Genomic DNA, 21667 nt, shown 5'->3' with positions numbered 1-21667 from the left:
AAAAAGCCTTGATTTAAAAGGCTATTCTATAGTTTGTTGCTTGAAGATCAAAGATTTTATTCTTATTATTCATAGGAATGACTATGAACTATAAAAGGTTATGGATATTTGATAATTCTGTGCCTTTTCATTTTAATCCTTTGCCTTTGAAGAGCCTTATCTGAATATTTTATGTTCATTATATCTTATTTCTTAGGTGTGGGACTTATGTCTTCTCCCATGAGTGGATTGAGAAATTTTAAGCTGGCTAACCCCAAGGAGGTTCAGATAAAAAGAAGGTTTGTCGAAATGAACCAAGTAAGCATACAGACACCAAGGCAAAGGCTCCTAGAGCAAGGCTTGGGTGTGGCCTCCAGACGGTGGCTTTGCCTACAGAGCCAGCAGGGTCTTACATAACCAGGAGCCTGTTTCACTCCAGCAGGAAACCCAAGTCCAGACGACACCCTGCCTGCAGAGGATAGCCAGGTAACAGTCTGACTGCCTCATTTCTTTCCTCTTCAACTGAAAGAGACCCAGGGCAGATGTTTTCCTCATACCCTGAATTCATTAGACTTATTTTCTCCTAACCATGCTGCAGAGGTTGAATTGCCCTCATACATAAGTTGACTCCAGATCAAGAGAAAGAGACAGCAGCATCCAGCTATTGCACCTAATAAAATGTGTTCAGTGGAAATCACAAGAGAAATTGGATGAAAAATCCTAAATAATAAGAATCCTCAGGAACCTGCCCTGGAATTCCAACCGATTTTACACGTCATTGGGTGGGAAGATGCTTTGGGTTTACTATTTTTAAAAAAAAATCATCTTTACCTTCAATCATTACTTCATCCCTGGTTTCAGATGACTCTCATGGGATTTCATCTCTCCAGGAAAAAAAAAAAAAACTTGATATTTAGAGAAAGTGACTGAGCTTAAAGGCAGCACAGAGGCCAGGGATTGAGAATCTGATTGGTTTCAGCCCTCAGGGGCCTCACTCCCTTCTCCTCTGAACCATCTCCTCCCAGTACTACTCACTAGCCCTGTTCATAATTATCTGCTGTCATGATGCTATTGCTTTTGGCAATAAACACTTTGCACATTGCTACTGGTTTTTGCCAAGACAGCATGCCCCACTCAGATTTATGATATAAAAGATACAAGACTAACTTTCACAGCATAGTCCATTCCATAAAAGAAAGATATTCCATATATAAAAAAAGTCTTGCCTTTCACCTTGCCCACTTCTCTTCTTTTCTCTGTATCCAGGACAAGCTACAGAATGTGCATGTGGAAATGGGAAGGCTTTTTATGAAGAAAACAGCAGAGGCTTAAACGGATATGTGTTTGAAATCTGATTTGAGGTCTATTTCTTCTTGTCACAATGTACTTTTATGTCTTATTGAGAAGAAGAGAAGGAAGAAGAGAAGGAGAAGAAGGAGGAGTAGGAGGAAGATGAAGAGGAGAAAGAAGGGGAGCAGGAAGAGGAGAAGGAGGGAGGAGGAGGAGATAAAATCAGAATAAAACCTAAACTTCCATTGGTGCCCAGTTTTCCTCTCTACCATCTACTCTTTTTGTCCTTGAGCACCTCTCCCAAGCATCCATCTTATCCAATTCTACATAGCACATAACACAATATCCTTTAGAATCAGATGTACCTGGATTTGAATGTGCAAACCTCTTCATCTCAGTTTCCCTTGTGTTAAATAAGTAAATCAATAGCATAAAAACACTTTTTCTGGCTGATAAAGGACTCAGAATAAACCTATGCTGCAGTCTCTGTTATAGGATTAGCACTTTAAAAAATCTGAGCTTCTTTCTTTCCTTCTCTTCTATCCTTCTGTCCATAATGTTTTCCCTATATACTAACAGAACACTCTGGTCATCTTCTCATTGAGCTACCTTAAAATGCTACTGGCACCAACACTTCTCACTTCTAAGTTGCCCGTTTCCTCTTTAAAAATCTCTCAGAATGTTATTCTGCCTTCTTTTGTTTTGAAAACGTGACCACAGTTAGAGAAAATCAGGTATACTTGGTCAATATATTGCACTCCTTTCAAGTGACAATCTCATTTTAATGAAAATAGAGGCAATAATTGAAAACAAAGTGTTGAGGCTCTCAAGTGAACTAGTTTGGCAAACATTCATTGTATATCTACTAATGCACAGCATTGACATAGATGAGGAAGTAACAAAGATATGAAATAAAATTGTTTTTTTCCTTACATAATTTGTAGTCTAGAGTGGATGGCAGACACATAGAAATGATTAAAAGACTGAATTCCATTGAGTGCTAAAATAGAAGTTGAATCAAGAGTCATGGGAGAATGTGGGAGAAGGAGATGAATTCCAGCTGGAGAAATATAGGCACTTCATATGCTTCTTTGGGGCATATTTGAACTAAATTTTTAAACATGGGGTTTGGGAATGGCATGAGGAACTTGATCAGAGACCCAGTTGCTAAATAATGCATAATGCTTTTGGAGAATAGCAAGTAAAACATGGCCATTGTAATGGCTATTATAGGCTGGGAATAGCAAGTAAAAGCAGAAAATAACATTATAAAATTGGATTAAAAACAGTTGAGAACTCTTTATGGCAGTTTCAGGCATCTGAACTTTTTAATTGTAGTAGAAATCCATGATCCTATAGCAGGAAAGGTCATGATTGTTGAGACAGGAGCGGCCTCAAATGAATCAACAGCTGTCTTTACTAAGTGTCAGCAAAATGGCACATGGCACATTGTCAGGGGAGAACATGGCACAACTGGTTACAAGAGGGGTCTTAATGAGAGTTGATCCTAGCAGAATGTTTAGTGTGAATTAATCATAAGATGGAGGAGAAGTAGTCTTGGCCAACAGGAAACTAGTTGTGCAGGTTAAAAATCTAACTCAGTAAAACAGCTATAAGAGCTCAAAACTCATTCTAACCCAAGGAAATGGTTGTAAAAGCTCAAAACTCACTGTTACTGGGATAAACATTCAGAATAGAGAGCTCATTTGTTTGCCTTCCTCTCTAGGACTCAATGTTACTAGGAAAGGATAAAAGCCCAGAAATTGATACTCATTGCTTATCTTCTTCCCCTGGATCCACTGTTACCCAGAGCTTCACTTTTTTGCTTTTTTTTTTTCCTTCCAGAACTCACTGGAAATGGGAAAGGGTAAAAGTTCAGGGCCCAGTGCCTAGTACCCGCCTCCTCCTTTCAGGATCCATTGCCACTGGGAAGGGATGAACCTGTGTCTTCTTCACCACCCCCCTCCTTCCTGGCCACTGTGTCCTCCTTTCTTCCTGGGTGCTGTCTTGGGGAATGTTATTTATTATATCCTTCAAGGACACTATATATAGAGAGAATGTGTCCTCTCAGAGATGAAAGGTACAGAAAGCCTCTGGTGTACTCCACGTTTTTTAGGGATCCCAGAGAAATTTCCAGAGAGTCCCCACACAGATCCATCTTTTGACTTTTGACTGACAGCAAGATGACATCAGACGTTCAAGTCCCCACTGCCATGACAACTCTAGGTCACTTTGACCTATGCTGACCAGTTCTAATTGAATTCTTAACCACAAATTCTTACAAATTTTATGGCTAAGAGGAATTATCCTTATCTCTCTTTTGAGTTTTGGGATCTAGTCTATGAAAAGGATCACAAAATTTCCTCCATCAGGGTAACTTGTGTTTCTCTTATCAACATTATTTAGGTAACAGGTATTTTACTGAGGAATGTGACTTATCCTGTCCACTTAAGGCAGGCAGGGCTGTAAGTAAATTACTTCTGAGAAAAGAAAGTATTGGGGGGGGGGGGTCAACACAGTGGGCCCATTTTATAGAATTATTCCATTAACTTTGTGTTCCCACCACTTACATCTGTCTGTCCCCTATTAATAGCACAAAGCAAAACAAAGCACCATATATTCCTGGCAGATTTTCGAGCTAATTCTGGCTTTAGATTTCTTGGTAGCCAAAATAAGCATCAAAACATGCTCTGTGTGCATGAATATTCAGAAAACATGCAGCTACTTCTGGTGGGAAGATTCAATCCAAGTTTTGCTATGGCCCTTTGCAAAGGCAACACCTTGGAATATCTGGAATATCGTGGATGACATCTTCCACATCTTCACTATGTTTATCACAGAAAGTTTCATATGACTGTTTTTATTTTAACATTCCTGAAGGACTAAAGGCAGCATCCTAATGCATAAATGAACAGTTCAGTATATATAAAGATGACTTTTAACACAAATGACAAAATTGAGATTCAGACTATAAAGTACTATGTGAAAGTGAAATTTCTCAAAGTTGAAGCTGTTCTGTGAATATGTGGGATATCTTTGTGAAATATACATTGTATGCTTAGAAGTAAAGGGACAGCATGTAGGTAACTTCTGCTAACATAGTTCAGAGGAGAATAGAAAGAGACCAGAGAGCAAGTGATAAAGCAAATGTTAACAGGTGAATCTGATCAAAATCTATTTTGATGTTAAATATATGATACTTATCTTACAATGTTTCTATAAGTTATTTCTGTAAGTTTTTTTAAAGTCATAATTTTCATTAGAATTGAAATGCAAAATTTATGTTTGAAAAAACTACAAGCATTTTTGGAAGTTACAAAAGTAAAAAAAAAAATACCCTTTTGATTCATATGTAAAAATTTTACTTTTCTGTCCTTAACCTGTTTTTGCAATTTTTTCAAGACTGTACTATCTAGTAGAAACGTAAAGTAGCTGTAAAAATTCATAATTATTGTAATGAACTTAGTTGCTCTATAAATACTTTTTATACATAACTAAAAATGAATACTTTAATTCATAAATGCATAAGTTTTAGAATTTAGAACCAAAAAATAATAACAAAACCACTCATGATGTTATCACTTACATACTTTGTATAAATATCTATTTGCACAAAAATATAATTATTGTATAATATGAACTTAAAAATCTGCTTTTTGTAATGCGAATTTGATATAAATAGTTTTCTATAAAATTTAACCCTTTAAACAACTGTATATGTTTCATAACTGTAATAATCTCTTGCTGTTTATTTTCTTCTGTGAAAATTATTAACTGAACTGTTACACATGGAGTTGGAAACTTTGAAAACAGCATAACTATTTGGTAAATTTTAGAATTTTCACATAACGTCATTTAGAAAGAAAAATTCTTCCTGAATTATTTAAGCCAACCAGAAAGGAAACCAATAAGCTATAAGTGATCCAAATTGACTTCTATGCATCTGTTTAAACAGAAGAATTGATGGGTAATGGGATTTCACCTTAATATTTTTTTTCCCAATACAAGTCAATAGCAGTGCTGGAGCAATTAAAGGCATTTACGTGTTTTATGGAAACTTTTCTAGTGAACATAACTGGAGTTTTCAGTTGACTTTCTGGTTTGGTTTTTAGATGAATTTAAAATTGGAGTTGTATAATAAACAGTAATTTGAAGCATAAACGGAGAAACCTTAAAAATTTAATGAGTTCTTTGATTCTTTTGTGCCCAGCTAAATCTTTTATGTGAGGATATTGGAGAAATAAAATTTTATAGCAAGTTATCATTTCTATTGGGGTCCTAGAGAATTTTATCTATAGAGAATTAGAAAAAGAAAACAATAAGACCCCTTTCAGCTGGGGAATAATTGCTAAATTTTCATAAACACCAGACTATTCTTCAAAGCCAATGAAGCATTTACTATTACAGTCATTTAAGGTGAAATGGGATATTTTCTTTATCAGGAAGCCAAGTTGGAAAAAAGCAAGTTGTGGTAACGTCTCTACAACACAATTTCATGAAATTGAGAAGAAAAATATATTTGGGATAACTTTAGTCAGGAACAGAATAATGTGATTTTATGTTGGAGGTAATTTACCTAATTCAGTGTATCTTTCTGGCTTTGTAGGTCTTGAAAGACTTTAATGTTTACAAAATTTCTAATTCACTTATGTTTTTTGCTCAGAGACTATCCCTCAAAACAATCAGACTTCTGTTTTTACTTTGCTTGAAGACTGGAAAAAGGTTAGTAAATGCAACATTTTGAAATATTTGTGTTGTCCTGTTGCATCAACTTCTTTCTAATCACATTTCTTATTAAATTCCATTTCCCCAAATACCACAGAACTATAATTTTTCTACTGATGGTCTATATTTATACTGGGGACCTCAGGGCCTTAAAATCCTGAAAGAAAAGATAAAAGAATTAATAACATAGTCAGCAACCATATATCTAATACAATTTAGTTGATTTCTCTCCGAAAATAACATGCCACAATTCTGTGAAGTTCTAAAACTATTTTAAAAAAGATAATTTTGGGTTCTTTCTATGAACTAAGTATATAATCATCTGCTTCATCCATGGGAAGAACCAACACAAATAAAGTTTTCATTTTTTAAGTTCTCTTAGTGAATACTGGAAATCCAAATGCCTAAAAGGAGATTGTATTCTGTTTGAATTCTTGGTCACAGAATACAAGTTTCAGAGAGATATGTAATGTGAGCCATGGGCAATGAGATAGGCTATGCCAGACTGGGTTTAAAACCCAGGACTTTGCTGTCTCTCCAAGTAAATATTTTATGCCATTCCTGATTTTAAATTGGGAATTTCTAATAAAATATAAAATAACCACATACAATTAGAAAATTTTGATACACAGCATGTTAACAGATGTTTGGAATTTGGCTTTCAAAATATTTTTTCCAATAGTTCTTAGACTGAAAATATATTGGTTGGCCTGGAAAATATGTATCATTTAAAATATAATTATTCTGTAAACTCCTTTTTGTTAATTGGATTTATTGTATTATTCAATTTAATTTGATATTATGTACTTTTTGGAGCAGTGAATTTGGGAACAATTTGTCTCATTGATTGCTTCTCCATAGTGTGTGGAGAGTTTTTGGATGTCTTCCTTTTGTTAATCAAAAGATCTTAGAGATCCTGGTATGAAAACTGAAAACAATTATATGACTAATTAAAATAAAAATATTTGCATATTTATCTCAATATTTAGAATTTTGTTATGTTTGTTTTCTTGTCTTTTCTTCTTTCTTTTTTTGTACTGGGATTAAACCCAGGGGCACTATACCATGAGAAACATCACCAACAGTTTATATTAAGACAGGTTTTTCTAAGTTGCCAAGCCTGGCCTTGAACTTGTTTTCCTTCTGTCTTAGCTTCCAGAGTCACAGGGATTATAGGCATGTGCCACCACATCTCTCTAATAGTATTTCAGGTGAAAGATTTTTTAAGGTATGGTATTATTCGGCTAATCAATCTTTCATTTTACATATAAACATAATAGAAACTTCTTGATAAAGACATTTCAAAGAGGGAAAATATCATAGATTCATTTATCCTAATTTTTATTAAATATGATTTATTCTACAAATAGTATTTAATAATACCAGAGGGAGTAACAAAGAAGAGAAGGAAGGAAGGAAGGAAGGAAGGAAGGAAGGAAGGAAGGAAGGAAGGAAGGAAGGAAAAAGTTACCTGTAACTCTTACCTTAAATCAAGTAACTATCTTCAGTTTTCACCTTATCCTCTATATATGAATAGTATCATAACTGTGAATATGGGTAAGTGCCAGTTTGATTCTGGAAAGACACATCATCATAGATACTGGCATAGTTTTGAGTATTATAATAATTTGTATGACTATCATTTTTAATGTCTTTTTATTGTTGACCAAACTGAAGAAAACTGCATCACATAAAACACTCTATCTGCTGGGCCGGTGGCACATGCCTGTAATCTCAGCAGTTGGGAATGCTGAGACAGGAGAGGCAGAGGCAGGAGGATCATGAATTCAAAGCCAGCCTCAGCAACAGTGGGGAGCTAAGAAACTTAGTGAGACCCTGTCTCTAAATAAAATACAAAATAGGGCTGGGGATGTGGCTCAGTGGTCAAGTGCCCCTGAGTTTAATCTCTGGTACCCCAAGAAAAACGAAAAACAACAAGCAAAAATACACTTTATCCGTGGTAATTCCATTGTTTTCCAATTTTTGGTAATGTAAGTAGTACTATAATAAATATATTTAAGTAGTTATCCTTTGCTCTTATGTAGGGCATAAATTTTCAGGATACACACATACACAACACAGAAACATGGTTCACAAAAAACCAAAGTTTTTTGGCTCCTAATTATACAGATCAAATTGCTTTTCAAAAATGTTATACCAACTGATGACAAGATAGACTATCCTTAAAATCCTTAAAATGTGAAACAGATTATAATTTAAGGCAAGTTTTATAATACGGATAATGTTATATTTATGACTACATGACTGCAGTGATTATATTTTACTTTCCACAAACATATAGAATTAGAAAAAAAAAGTAGCTCACATCGTTCACATCTTATTCCCCAATTCTCTTAATAGTGAATATTGATATGGTGAAGGAAGTCATACAAAAATGGAAGAAACCTTTACTTTATATTTAGGTTGGAGATTATAATTTTCATAAAATATAGAATGAACTATAGAGTCTATGGGCCTCACATGGCTCAGGAAGTTGTTCTGATATTCTGACAAAGCATTTTTGGTCTGATGGGTGGCTAACAAAAGCATTTTGGGCAAAATTTAATATTTAGCTGTTGTTCTATATAAATTCACCATAATTTATGTGAAACTATTTGGGGACTCTTGTACATCTGCTTCTGAATGTTTTCTATCAAGTTGCCAAAGAATAGTTTAGAAAACAGAATCGTTTTTATGCAGACATTGATAAATGTACAAGCATTATAATTCTTTCCTGACAATTCTTAGCTATTCTTTTTTATGTTTTATGAAAAGGCATTGTTTTCATGATCATCACAGGAAATCCTTCAGCAGAAATCATTCATTAAACTAGTTCTATAAATCCTCTATTATTTTCTTCCAGTTCACATACAAGGTCATGCAATTATATACAAAATTGACTTTTCAAAATTACTTTAACATTCATTTTTCTACCTCCACTACCTCCTCTCCTCTGCAGTACTCAGAGGATAGTGGAACTTGGTCTTACCTCCTCTATTTAAAATTTGAAGAAACAGAGGCACATAAAATTTAAGCAACATAGTTAATGCCCCATAATTGTTTGGTGGCAGAAAAATGATAAATGCACTGGTGTTTTTGATTCCCAGACCTAACATCATTTCCCAAAATGAGTTTTCTGGAATACTAGAGTTCTGATAAATGAAAACAAGCATTCTAGTAAAATAAGTGTTTCTTGGTCACTGTATAATATAATTTCCCCAATACCAGTGGATTTTTATAGAAATCACAAGATATTAAATGTCATTGAGGTCCTATAATTCAAAAAGAATGGTTAACCTGGCATTACTCAACTTTTTTGTTCAAGAATATCTTGCAAAACTCACCACTATTTCACAGTACACACTTTGGAAAATGCTGATTCACAGCATATGTGAAAGCCTTACTTCCTCTCAGGACTGAGATTATTTATACATCTTGACTATACCCTTTATACATTTTGTTCCTCAGAAAGTCTAGAAAATTCTAGACCTCAAAGTAGAAGCTAAATATACATTTGTTGATTGAGTGATAAAATCTAAAATATGGGCATTTATAAGTAGAGACCTAAACATTGTTTGGATGTATTTATTGAAATAATGAACCAGTTTATTGAAACCAAAAGAGAAGGCAGGATCTATTGAAAAGTTTCTACCAGCTGGAACATTTAATGCACGTAGGGATAAACATTAGGAAAGAAGGCAATGACATGAATAAATCAAATAAATTTATAAGTATGTTCTGAATGTGTATTCGGTACCTATTATCTTATTGCTACTACAAATGCTTTCTCAGTCTTCCCCAAAATTGAAAAATAGGTAATGCTGCCATTGAATAATCAAGTCACTTAACAAATAAGGACATGCATACTCTTTTTGATTTCCAATGGAATTAATGAAGATGCCACTAGCCAGGAGTATATGAATAACAATGAGTTGAACTCTAGCCTTGGAAGCCCAGCCATGCAGTTTAAAACAAACCACACATCCCTAGTGTCCCTTTCCTCCACAAATTACTCCTCCACGCAATCCAACTCATCTGGAGAAGGTAGTAGCACTTGGCAAGTTAGCAAAGTTAACATGGACTCATTTATTTCAGCCTTTACATTAAACATCAGTGTCAAGCTAAATATTATAGTAGCTTCCTTGGACTCAAAACAAAGTGAAGACTTTGGCTTTGAGATTTTAAAAAAAATAAAATAAAAAAAACAATCCCCCAAATTCAATAACATTTTGAAATGCCAGAGTCATCTTGTTTCAGTTATTCCAACCGATAAATATAACTTGAGGTTCTATGACTAAAGAATCAAAAATAGTCATTGCTATCCCCAAAATACCTTGCCATACTCACAGGTGTCCAATGTTGGTTAAAGCCCTTTCAACTAAATGAAAGCTCTATGGTCCCATTGGTCATTCATCACTGACAATTTGTAGAGGTGCCCCATGCATATTTCACAGCTATTGTGAAGTACTGCTTGATTTCTGCCAAGATCCCAGGAGGACTGAATTACTGTTAGTCGTGATTCCCCAAGAACTGGTAGAACTCCTTCTTGTACAACCAAGCTAATATATCTTAATAGCAGATTTTCTGCCAGGGAAAGTCCAGGTAAACCTTGATACCAAAACATTCCTTATAGTTTGATTTGGTATCAACTGAATCAGAGTCTTCTATGGCTTTATTCTATCATTTTTGAATAATTTCCCACTTCAGGAGAAATGGTCATTGTCCTTTAAACTTAACCACACAGCAATCTATTGCTATTACTTTTATGAACCTATCTGGAAAGATTTGTAATATGAACCAGGACAGCCTGTTTCATTTAAGAAAAGGGAAATGGCTTTTTTTTGTTCCAAATTTGTATCAAAATATTTGCTAGGGCAAAACCTTTCTTGTAACTTATGCTGTCTGGTTCCACAAGTGGTAACAGTAAATAATTTCCTCCCTTTTATTATTATAGGAGGTTGAATTTGGCACTTTGCCACTGAGCTACAAACTACATCCCCATTTTTAATTCTTTATAAAAATTTTTTTGACAGGGTCTTGCTAAGTTTTTGACACTGGCCTCGAACTTATGATTATCCTGTCTCAACCTCTCCAGTGGCTAAAATTACAGGTGTGTGCCACTACACTGCTTTGATTTCCCTTTTCATGTTATGTGCTTGTTTTAATTGCTTTTCTATATGCTGCTTCATTATGCTGCTATCAATTTGATTGACCTCCTTTATGACATCTTCCCTAGTTTCCTATTGGCCCTTTTTAGCAATCAAGTGTTTAAGACAAACCTGCACAATGAAACTCTGTGTTAGTTTACTTGCTTAATGTTGTTTTTTTTTTTTCATCTTCTTTCTTTCATTCCAAGTATAGAAAGGCATTTAGTGCATGAGCTCTGGATTCAGGATTTTAGCAATCAAATCATAACTACTAGACCTGCCAAAAATTCTATGACCTTGGACAACTTTCCAAACTTTTCTGTGCTTAAATGCCTCATCCATATACCAATGACCATAATAATAGAATATTTTGAATATCATTCTATTCATATAATAGAATTTCCCATGCAATTGTGTAATAAAGATTAAATACGATAATTAACACCCTTAGTGTAGTGCCTGAGATTGCAGATGTTCACGTAGAGTTATTGGTATCAAGTCTGGCTTCTAGAAATTAAGACCCATATTTTATGCATCATCCATCAAGTTCAAGTTCTAGGAAGTGGCAGAAATGAAATTCTTCCTTAAGTAAAGGTCCAAGCTATAAAGTGGATATAGAATATGTTCAAAGAACAATAAAAAATCACTAAAAAATGTTATATTGAAGTTTCACACTCTACCTAATAAATGTGTTATCACCAGGCAGAAAATGAGTGAAAGAGCTACAGTAAGAATGGGAAGAGACTGCAGCATTAAGACACAGGTCCTTTAAATGTGAAGAGGCTGCAGCATTAAGTTTTAAAACTATCTTACTAGCAAATATTTTGACCTAAGTTAGAAACAGAAGTAGGCCCAAATAAGCTATTGAAGTTCCCTTTTCTTAAGTGAAATAGGCTGTCCTGCTTCATGTTACAAATCTTTCCAGATAGGTTCATAAGAGTAATATCAATAGATTATTGTGTGGTTAAGTTTAAAGGACAATAACCATTGTCCTTTAAATGGAAAGAGACTGCAGCATTACATTTTAAAACTATCTTACTATTTCAGCTTTTGATATAGACACCCTGAAGCTTATCATCACAGATTCTCAGCCATTCCATCTCAGATTCTTCCTTCCATGTGGATGCTTCAGTTCCTACAACAAACATTTTATTTCTGTGTCTCTTTCTGAATCCACTTTTCATTCCAATCTACCCTGCTTCCTCACCTGAAACTTCTCAGATGACTCTTCCTTTTATCTTAGGGACTTTCTCCTTAAAGTCTGGCAAGTGGACCAGTAGCAACAGGAGAGATTTGTTTTGTTCTTTGTAGTTATACATGACAGTAGAGTATAACTGGACTTATTTATACAAACATCTTATTCTAATTAGGATCTAAGCTTTGTGTTGTACACCATGTAAAAATTCACTGTGATATATTCCGATATGTATATAGAAAATTATGTCAGAATCATTCTGCTGTATTTCCATTCCTTTCCCCCTCTGTTCTGTTAATTTCCCTTTGTCAAATCTACTGAAATTATATTCATCCCCTCCCCTGCTTATTGTGTGTTAGCATCTACATATCAGAGAGAATATTAGACCTTTGATTTTGAGGGATTTACTTATTTTGCTTAGAATAATAGTCTCCAGATCCATCCATTTTTTTTTTTTGGCAAATATCATAAACATACATTGAAGAAAAGAGAGAGCCTCTTTGACAAATGATGCTGGGAAAATTGGAAGTCCATATGTAACAGAATGAAATTTAACCCTAATCTTTACCCTGCAAAAAACTCAACTCAAAGTGCATCAAAGACCTATAAATTAGACCAGAAACCATATATCTACTAGAAGAAAAGATAGGTCTAACTCTCCATTATGTTGGTTTTAGGAACTGACTCCCTTAATGAGCCTCCTAAATGAATGCAAGAAGTAAAATCAAGAGTCTATGTAAACTGGATGGTATCAAACTAAAACACTGTTTCAAAGAAAAGGAAACAATCAAGAATGTTAAGACATATACAGAATTTGTGAAAATCTTTGCCTCATCCACCTCAAATAGAGCATTAATCCAGGGTATAAAAAAATCAGAAACTTTAACACCAAATAACCCAATCAATAAATGTTCGGAGAATCTATATGAGCATTTCATAGAAGAAAAAATACAAATGGTTAAAAAATATATGAAAAATTGTTCAACATCTCTAGTAATTAGAGAAATGCAAATTAAAACTATGCTGAGATTCCCTGTCACGCAGTCAGAATGGTGGCGATCAAGAATACAAATAACAACAAATGTTAGCAAGGATATGTGGGAAAAGGTACACTGAAAAATTGCTAGTGGGACTTCAAACTGGAGTGACTACTATGGAAAGCAATATGGGAGATTCCTCAGAAAACTTGGAATGGAATTACCATTTGACCCAGCTCTCTCTCTCTCCTTGGTATATACCCAAAGGACTCTCAATGAGAGTCTTAGCCTGCACCACAGCTAATTTTTTTAAGTTGGGATTTTTTTTTTTAGCAGGATCTCCAGGATCTTCAAGAACATTTGGGTTTGAGAAGCAGAGGAAGCATGTCTTAGGAAAACTCTTACCCCTTTTACTCTAAATAAAATCTTTGCCCCTCTGTGATGAGATAACCAAACAAACCCAGTTGTATTTTTTAGCTCATGAAAACATGCAAATGACTATCCTCCTCTTGGCCATGTAGCCTCTTCATAAGTTGTAAGAAGGAAAAGGCTCACCTTCTTTCCAAGCTGTGTCTTGTTTTTTATACATAAAATTAGATATCAGAGACCAAGCAGGTGATTTGGTTCAGTCTTAGAAGATGGCCATTATTACCAATTGCTTCTGCAGATGAGTTTGAACATTTCAGGGTCAACACTAAAAATCACATTTCTTCTCTTATCCTGCATCTCACTATCATCTCCATATTGATGATCTTCAAAATGACTGACCTCACGTTCACTCTACATCAGCCATGTTAGTATTATTTATCACTTCCAGTTCATATTTTTTTCTCCCCAATTAAATCTATATATTTTTAAGTCAGAGACATGCTGGTAATGCTGCAGGGTTTCAAAGAACCCCCCACAGTACTTGATGAACTATAGCTCTCAATTCAGGCCTCTGGTTTGATCAGGTAATGATGAAATATTTCTTTGTTGAACTCAGAAACTTTCAAAAACTTGGCATTAGCACTTGGAATTGTAGCTTTTACTGAATATGATGGAGAACCAAATGTTTTATTGTCATTATCATCAAGTGTGCATTTCTCATGTGATCATGTGGCTTATATATTTTATTGGAAAGAAGGGATCTTTCTGTCACAGTAACAAACACCTTGTATTGCATTTTAATACCAAAAATTTAGTGTAATGAAAATGGTGTGGAATCAGAAGTGCTTTTTTCAAGTCCCTGAGCAGTCATTAGCCATGTGATTGAATTCAGCTACCAACTATTTTGAATCCAGCTACTAACTATTATTCATCCTGTTTCCTTGTGTGAAAGAGAATGATGATAATGTGAATCTCATAGTTTAAAGAGATAATGGGTAAAAATAAACCACTTTGAAACAACAAAAAACTATGTTTTTCTCAATCCATTACTCTAAATTATAATCTTCAATATTGAAATTTTTATCAGTTGTCTTTTAAGTGTGGTAGTATTTAATACTAATTCAGCACTGTTTTTTTAAAAAAAAGTTTGGAATTAGGATATTTCTATATAACTACTTGTTCTTTCCATCCTCCAAGTGAAACATGAAAATTTCAAAATTAACAAGGGTGTTGGGCAATGATTCAGATGACTGCAAAAGATTAAAATTCTTTGAAAAAAAATGAACTTGGTGTTTAAGCCTTTAACAGTTTGGTCTTTGAAGAAAGAAATGTGTTGCTTGATACTGGGAATGATGATAAGGCAATGCTTATTTTCAATTATTTCCATGCTTCTGGACTTTTCTAAGAATGTTTATCAAAAATATGCAATAGATTTAGATTTATATAGTGGAAATAAAGAAGGGGAAGAAAGAAGGAGGAAAAGAGGGTGAGAAGGAAGAAAGGACCAAAGAAGTCCAGGTATGAGTTTTGGCATTGATTTATGCTGCTGTCAAGTGTTACAAATATATAGTCAATTTGCTGAATTAGTCAATGTTTTAAAATCTCTATTTTAAACATTCTTTCCTTCCTTGAAAGGATTTCTATTTTCTAAAGGAAGGTGAGGCAGGAGAATTACAAGTTTGAGGCCAGCCTGGGCAATTTACAAGACCCTAAGCAATTTAGCTACACCCTATCTCAAAATTAAATGAAAAAAAAAGTGAAAAGGGCTGGGGGTGTAATACAGTGGTAAATCACCCCCTAGGTTCAATTCCTGATAATAATAACAATAAAAATTAGTTAAAAACACATTATAGTATGTTAATAAGTATATTTATGTCTATGGTCTATCACAATGAAAACAATCCAGTATGATTTGACTTCTGGATAACATGGAATGTATAATTCATAAAAGTAAACTTTTCACCAAATCCTACATATCATTTGCACAATTAATAACAATATTCACATAATACATTAGGCTTTTCTAATATTCTATCATAAATACAGATTCAAACTCTTCAAATATAAAAAAGAAAATCAAGTATACTAAATCATTTAAAAAATTTCAATATTTTTATTACACACAAATCTTTACAACTTGCACTGATCATAAAAACAATCAACACACTTATGTTGAAAAGTGCTAAACACCATAAATTTCTATTTATTCCTCTATTACTTTTTTCTTTTTCTGATTTCTTATTCTTCCCAGGGCTATAATTTTTTTTTTTGTTCTTCCGCTAAAGGAGGGTTTGATTTTACACAGAGGATGGGTGAAGATTTTGAACTGAGACCATCTAAAGTGTTTATTCCAAGAAGCATCCACCTGAGATAATTACCCAATTAAGCTGGTTACATTTTTAGACTTTGCCCATTGTACCTAAACACTGTTAAAAGTACTAATCTGAGAAGTCTTATAGCCTTTGATTTTTGTGTGTTGTTTTTGTGGGGTAAGGTAAAAATCTTATCATCATTAATAATCTGATTGTTGTTGAATGCCTCACTTGATAAAAGGACCTAAAAAGCTTCTTTTCAAATGTCTGTTCTGAATGTTTTGATGCTAATATACATCATATATAAGCCTTGTTTTCATTTCTTTATTCTGTATGAATCTTTCTTATTTGAGTTAAACCCATATTTCAGTCAATATTTATACTGAAATTATAATTTTTCTATCAAGCACTAAGCTCTGCAATATTATGTCATAAGCATTGTTTCCCTGGCTATGAACTCTTATAAAAGATAATAAGAGTTATCTTATAAAAGATAAATTTGATGACTGCATTAAATTCTGTTAAGAATGTACTTAGAACAAAAACAAAGAATGCGCCCCGCGCTCCCGCGCCCCGCGCTCCCGCGCCCCGGAACCCGGACGTGGCGGCAGGGAGATCATGGGCAGGTTCGAGTTCTCCCGCAAGGACCTGATCGGCCACGGCGCCTTCGTGGTGGTCTTCAAGCACAACCTGGAGGTCGCAGTCAAGTGTATTAACAAGAAGAATCTGGCCAAGTCCCAGACACTGCTGGGGAAGAAAATAAAAATACTCAAGGAACTGAAGCATGAGAACATTGTGGCCTTGTATAACTTCCAGGAGATGGCCAATTCCATCTACCTGTTCATGGAGTACTGTAATGGTGAGGACCTGGCTGACTACCTGCACACCATGGGGACCCTGAGCGAAGACACCATCAGGCTCTTCCTGCAGCAGATTGCAGGTGCCATGTGGCTGCTGCACAGCAAGGGCATCATCCACCTTAACCTCAAGTCCCAGAACATCCTGCTGTCCAACCCTGGGGGGCGCCGTGAGAATCCCAATCACATCCGCGTCAAGATCGCTGACTTTGGGTTCACCCGGTACCTCCAGAGCAACATGATGGCAGCCACGCTCTGGGGCTCTCCCATGTATATGGCCCCTGAAGTCATCATGTCCCAGCACTATGATGGGAAGGCGGACCTGTGGAGCAGCGGCACCATCCTGTACCAGTGCCTGACTGGCAAGGCCCCGTTCCAGGCCAGCAGCCCTCAGGATCTGCACCTGTTCTAGGAGAAGAAGAACACACTTGTGCCAGTCATCCCCCCGGGAGACGTTGGCACCCCTGAAGCAGCTGCTCCTGGCTCTGCTGCAGAGCAACCACAAAGACCGCATGGACTTCGAGGAATTTTTTCGTCACCCTTTCTTGGACGCCAGTGCCTCCATTAAGTCCCCGCAGGTGCCTGTGCCCTCTTATCTGAGCTCAGGGTCTGGCAGCAGCTCCAGGAGTAGCTCCACTTCTCATCTTGTCTCCCGCCGTCCCTAGGGAAGATGACCCACATGCAGAAGACCCTCACCTCCCCAGCGGACTCAGCCGGCTTCCTGCACAGCTCCTGGGACTCTGCTGGCGCAGCAAGGACTCTTGTGACACAGACAACTTCGTCATGGTCCCAGCCCAGTTTTCAGGCGACCTGGTGGCTGAGGTGGCCTGTGCTAAGCCCCCACCGGATAGTCTGCTGTGTAGTGGGAGTTCCCTGGTGGCCTCTGCCGGCCTGGAGAGCCAAGGCCAGACCCCATCTCCCTCTCCCTCTCCCACCTGCAGCAGCTCCCCCAGCCCCTCTGGCCTGGCTGGCCCATTCTCTAGCAGTCGGTGTGGAGCCTCATTGCCCATCCCGGTCCCCAACCAGGTGCACAACTACCAGCGCATTGAGCAGAATCTGCACTCTCCAACTCTACCCCAGACGCCCTGGTCTTCTGCCATCCGCAGGTTGGGCAGCACCAGCCCCCTGGGTTTTGCTGGAGCTAGCCCATCTCCTCCATCCCACCCTGAGGGAGCTGTCCTGGCCAGGAAGCTCTCCCTGGGTGGAGGCTGGCCCTACATGCCATCTCCTCAAGTTGGAGCCATTCCTGAGAGGCGGGGCTGGAGCAGGACACCCTCCCCACTGGGAGCCGAGATGCGGGCTGGAAGGTCCCTGCATCCAGGCTCCTCCGTGCCTGAACACTCCCCTTGGGCCCCAGGTCTTGGCTGCGGTCTGCACAGCGCCACCCCCAACCTGTCCGACTTGAACGTTGTTAGGCCCAAGCTCCCTAAGCCCCCTATGGACCTTCTGGGAACATATTTCAGCCCACCACAAGCCAGCCCTCCCCAGCCAGTTCCTTTGCCACAGCCCTGCCGCTCCCTGCGTGGCTTGCCCAAGCTGCCTGACTTCATGCAGCACAACCCCCTGCCTCCCATCCTGGGCTCTCCCACCAAGGCCATGCCCTCCTAAGACTTCCCTAAGGCCCTCAGCTCCCAGAAACCTGCTGGCTCTCCTGGCCCGGCAGGATGTGGTGATGACCACACACACACACACACACACACACACGCACACACACGGAATCGAACGCTGTCCGATCTCTCAGAGGTGGGGCCCTTTCCAGGGCTGCAGCTGGGCTCTGGCCTGCGGCCTGCCGAGGACAACAGGGGCCCCTTTGTCCTGTCCTTCAGCACTTTCCGCCTCACCGACCTGCTGCTCAAGGCTGCATTTGGTACCGAGGCCTCCGACTCTGGCAGCACAGACAGTCTGCAGGAGAAGCCCATGAAGATTGCACCCTCTGCTGGCTTCGGAGGGAACCTGCACTCAAGAGCCTGGGCTGGGAGCGAGCAGCCCCTCCCCAGTGGTCTTCACTGTGGATTCTCCCCCCAGTGGGACAACATCGCTCCAGGGACCCCGCACCAGGATGTTCTCAGTGGGCTCTGCTGGCTCCTCTGCCTGTCACCTGCTGCCTGGGGTCTGCAGTGAGCCTGTCCCTGAGCTCCCTGCTCCAGGCCATTTCTGCAGCTTTGCTGACCCCCCTCTGTCAACCTGGACAGGGCTGTGACCTTTGAGGCCCCTCATCACCCAGAACTCATGGAGAAGGAGCACACAGAGATCCTGCACATCCTTGCTTCACACTTGCCTTCCTCCAGCTTGTCCTGGAGATCACTACCCTCAAGGGCAGTGCCAGTGATGGGGCCAGGGGCCCTGAGTGCCAGCCTCAGGAGAGCATGGGGGCCGACCAGATCAGCCTGCTGAGCCACGAGTAGGGCTTCACAGAGCAGCTGGTGCTGTACTTGAACGTGGCTGAGCTCCTGTCCTCGGGCCTGCAGACCGCCATTGACCAGATACGGGCCGGCAAGTTCTGCCTCTCATCTACCGTGAAGCAGGTGGTCCGCAGGCTCAACGAGCTGTACAAGGCCACCATGGTGTCCTGTCAGGGCCTGAGCCTTGGACTGCAGCGCTTCTTCCTGGACAAGCAGCGGCTGCTGGATGCCGTCCATGGTGTCACCGCTGAGAGGCTCATCCTCAGTCACACTGTGCAGATGGTGCAGTCGGCTGCCCTGGATGAGATGTTCCAGCACCTGGAGGGCTATGTGCTGCGCTACCACAAGGTGTTGCTGCATGCTCACAGACCAGGCAGACATTGAGAGCATGGCCAAGTGCAAGCTGTGTGTCACATCAAGAGAAGGTGCTCGGCCTTGTTAACTGGCATCTGCGCCTGATCCACTGCCTGGTGTGCTGTGCTCGAGGGGCTGGACCTTCTCTGCGAACCGTGCGGGGTTGGGTCCACATGTTGGTCAGACTGTCAGGACAGGCCTGCCAGCCATGGCTGATTGATGGTGCTGAGTCTGCACTGCAGGCCCCTGGGAGGGGCACTAAGTGGAGCCATGGAGTTCAAGCCCCACTATGTGGTGTGTCTCCTGCTTCAGAGGTTGCTGGTCTTTGCTGGAGGTGGATTGCAGGGTGCCAGGGACAGCTCCCTCCCTCTGCAGGATTTCCAAACTGGTCCTCTGTGGCTGCCTCCCATGGCAGGGACAGGCTCCAAGTGGTAGCAGGTAGTGTTTGTGGTACCTGCCACCCTCCAAAGTCTGGGACAGCACTGAGGACAGGTGGGGCCCTGAGACAGCATTGCTGTGTCCATGCCAAAGCAAGCTTTTCCTCAGGGCTCACTGCCCAGTCACTTGCCCAGAAATAAGGGTGGGTCCTTGGGTCTCTGCCCTTCTCTATAGGAACTGTCCCTCTGAGACCACCCACCCAGCTCTGTGGGCCACCTGTGAACTTTATGCTGACCGCCTGGAGAGCTGCGTGGATGGTGCAGACTGCAAGAACCCTCTCCTGCTCTGTGGGGAGCATGTGGACGCGAATGGACAGCTGGGAGCTGTGGATACACACATAGGTGTATACACATGAGGAGACCCGCCAGTGTGTGTGTGTGCATGGCCTCCCCAGCTCTTGGTGTGGTCCTGGGAGGAAGATGGAACCTCTGCCCTGCAGGGGACGCTGTCCATGGGCTGAAAGGCTCTTAGGGACAGTGTGAAGCACCGAGTTTCCCAAACACAGAACATATGTCGTCTTTCACACTTTACTCCTAAAATGTGTCTTATTTTTCTGCAGTTCTTTCTTTTTCGTTGTTCAAAGAGAGAACTTTAGGTGTTTGAGGAATTGCTCTAGAAGGTGGGTGGGCCTGAGATTTGCTGTGGGTGCCACGTCGTGGGGCGCAGGAGGTGCCTGACGGGTGCCATGGTATGGCACGGCCCTCTTGCCGGGCACCCACTGCAGTGTGGGTGGTTCTGGCTGGCTGCTCCCCACCGTCCTACCCTGAGGCCACAGGATGGGCAATGCCCAGCCTCCATCCCTACCTGAACATGGTGGGCAGGGGAGGGTGGACCTTCTATGCCATAGGAAAAGTAACATATGCAGAACCTCCCTGGGGCTTTACAGCCGGTCCTGATGACAAGGCTTCTTTCCTGGTGGCTTCTGGGATGGGCTGAGCCCTGTCTCCCAGGGCCCAGGGTGTGGTGTCCTCAGGGAGCCCTGCCTAGGCCTCCCTAGTCTGCCCACCCTGGCTTGGCTCAGCTTTGCCAGCCTTACTTGAATGTATCCCAGAGCATCCACGGAGGTAGATGTGGGTCAGTAGTGCCCACGGTATAGGTTCAGAGGTCATGTGTCACATGCTCCGAAACTGTGTGGTTTTCCTTGCAATATTTGAAATGTCACCACTGTGCTTGGACGTATGAGAAAACCCCCACCCCTGTCTCCCTCATCACCCAGGCTTCCCTTATGCATGTCCTGTGTTAGTATTTATTGCTTTATGCCGACCGGAACCCAGAGCTGCGGCAGACTGGTGCCACGCCCTGCCTGCTGGCCCCTCCTGGTGCCCACAGCTATGGCTGTGTGTGCTGTGAATGGATGCTGCCATCCACGAGGTGGTGCTCAGGCCTGTGTCTTGTTAGGGTGAATGTGTGAGACCTCCCCTCACCTGTGTTGTGTGCCTCGAGGGAAGAAAACTTTGGAATTACCCCCCCCAAAAAAACTAGCAATATTAAAACATGTTACTATAAATACATTTATAAATAAAACATATTATAAATATAAATCATTTACAAATAAAACATATTATAAACATGTTTTATAAATAAAACAGAATAGGATTGGTGATTAAAAAGAATAATAAGAA

At 39.7% G+C, this 21667-nt stretch overlaps 1 pseudogene; it reads left to right on the top strand.

Annotated features, from left to right (window-relative positions):
• The first annotated feature begins 288 nt into the window (after positions 1–288).
• Positions 289–19712, top strand: LOC144250984 (serine/threonine-protein kinase ULK1 pseudogene; annotated as a pseudogene).
• Positions 19713–21667: the final 1955 nt, after the last annotated feature.

The sequence above is a fragment of the Urocitellus parryii genome, chromosome Y, assembly GCF_045843805.1.
Source record: "Urocitellus parryii isolate mUroPar1 chromosome Y, mUroPar1.hap1, whole genome shotgun sequence".
In the NCBI taxonomy this organism is placed as follows: Eukaryota; Metazoa; Chordata; class Mammalia; order Rodentia; family Sciuridae; genus Urocitellus; species Urocitellus parryii.
Note: the sequence above shows the minus strand (reverse complement) of the source record. Positions and strands in the feature narration are given on the sequence as shown.